Genomic DNA, 2,193 nt, shown 5'->3' on the forward strand with positions numbered 1-2,193 from the left:
TGCGCGGGGGCCTTAGGGCAGAGGCGCAGAGCTGGCTGGGCTCTGGGGCCCCGGGCGCACCGCGAGCATTTAGCCGACTCCTCCTCCTCCAGCTCCTCCTGGGGCACAGCTGGCTTCCATGGGGAACCTGGGAGTGGGGCTGAGGGCCTGAGAAGCCCCCCGGACAGGGTGGGAGCCGGGGGTGGGGGAGCTGAGCGCTCCCCCGAGACTGGGTGGCTGCCCGGAGCTCCGCTCTCTCTGCGTCTCCCTCTGCACGGCTTCTGTCACTTTCCTCTCAGTGAAACCGGGAACCCCGGGCTGGTTAGCCCAGCTGGCCGAGGCGCCACGCCCCCACATCAATATTCACGATAAATTTCATATTAATGAGAAGGGGGAGCGGCCTAGGGAATGGTCCCTCCTCTTTTAAAGAGACCTTTTCAAGTTAATGTCTTGCCAATGTGTCTGATCTCTAGGGTCTGGAAGCAAAATTATCCTGCAGCCAAGAACTGTTCCTGAAACCTCGGCATCTTGTTGAGGCTTTGCCAACCACTCTCCCATAAGTTCGTGAGGGAGCTGAGTTACTGCCATTCTTCCAGCATTATGCTAGAAATTCAAAGTCGAGGAATTCCATCTTATGCAGCCCTCAGCAGGTCTCTCAATGGGGAGATTTTCACACGTCTCCTCCTCCAGGAAGACTTCGCTGGCCTGCAGGCGGGAGCAGGTAGCATTCTATACCCTTTCCTGTGTGCGAAAGGGCCCAGGGAACAGCAGAATGGGGCTCGAGGACCCCTTTTTCTTTTTTCTTTTTCTTTTCTTTTTTTAAATGTTTTATTTATTTCTAGGAGAGAGAGAGAGAGAGACAGAGCGAGCAGGGGAGGGTCAGAGAGAGAGGGAGACCCAGACTCTGAAACAGGCTCCAGGCTCTGAGCTGGCAGTCAGCACAGAGCCCGACGCGGGGCTCGAACCCACGAACCGCGAGATCATGACCCAAGCGAAAGTCGGACGCTTAACCGACTAAGCCACCCAGGCGCCCCTCGAGGACCCCTTTTTCTCATCAACCATTCCTTTAATGGCTCAGAAGAGAAAGAAGTTGGAGAATGGTGGCCATGGATCCTGCCAAGTGTGGCTGGCTGCACACCTCCTGGTCACCAAACACCGCCTGGCCCCCTGGATCCATTACCCAAGTGGCCTGCTCAGGAGTACAGCTTAATCTCTTGAAAGGGCTGATAAACAATCACCAGGCACCTGAACAAATGGAGGTGATTCAGAAAGGCACTCCCTGAGAGGACTGAGTGCACTGGTTCCTGCCTGCCAGTCATTAATAGGATTAAGTGTGTCCTCTCTGTCTGGGGCTTTTAATTAGCTCAGGAACCAAACTGGCCCTTAAGAAGCAGAGATGTCACTGCAGTTAAGCCAGAATGTCACTGGAATTGTTCTCTCTGTGCCAAGGTGCGCGCGCACAATGAGGCTGAGATAGAAGCTGTTTGCTTGCCTGGGGCAGGTAGGCAGGCACATGGCGTTCCCTCCATCTCATGACCCAGTTGACATAGTTGTGGAGAATAAGGTTCTGAACCTCGGGCTGTCACATGACGATTAGCTCCCAGGCCTCCTGGACAGCTTGCTTCTGAGAAACTGAGAATACTGCCCATACTTTAGGGACCGGTTCACAGCAGTGCAACAACTCTGAGCAGTTACAGTGGGTCAAAAAGCAATCCGTTGACTCTCAAAACAGTGACAGGTAGAATTAGGGTGCTGAGACCATGGGCGTGCTCCGCAAACGGATCACATCTGGCCAACTGGGGAACATTCCAACACGGAGAATGTGGCTGATCCTTTTCTGAGAGGGGGGTGGGGGTGCAGTCCCTGGCTGGGCCATCCTGCCTGTCTGTGGTGGGTGAGCAGGTGTCCGGGGTCCTGGATCCCAACCTGGAGTCCCTGCAGGCCCCCAGGAGGAACAAAAGTGTCCCTCTGCCTGAGGTTGGCTGGAAATTGTGCCTGTGTTCCTCCCAGCCAGCTCTGTAATTAGAGACAGAGGCACCATTTAAGTGATTGGGGAAGATTATATAGTTTTAGATAAATAGGATTAGAATGTCCTCTCTTTTCCTGATTCTTACCCAGGTGAATACCCCAGGAAACCATTGAAAATAATCCTGGGGAGACATTCTGGTTCCGGCACTGTGGAGTCTGAGAGGCAGAATCTCCCAGGAGAAATCT

Source organism: Crocuta crocuta, unplaced genomic scaffold (genome assembly GCF_008692635.1).
Source record: "Crocuta crocuta isolate KB4526 unplaced genomic scaffold, BGI_CrCroc_1.0 scaffold330, whole genome shotgun sequence".
Lineage (NCBI taxonomy): Eukaryota > Metazoa > Chordata > Mammalia > Carnivora > Hyaenidae > Crocuta > Crocuta crocuta.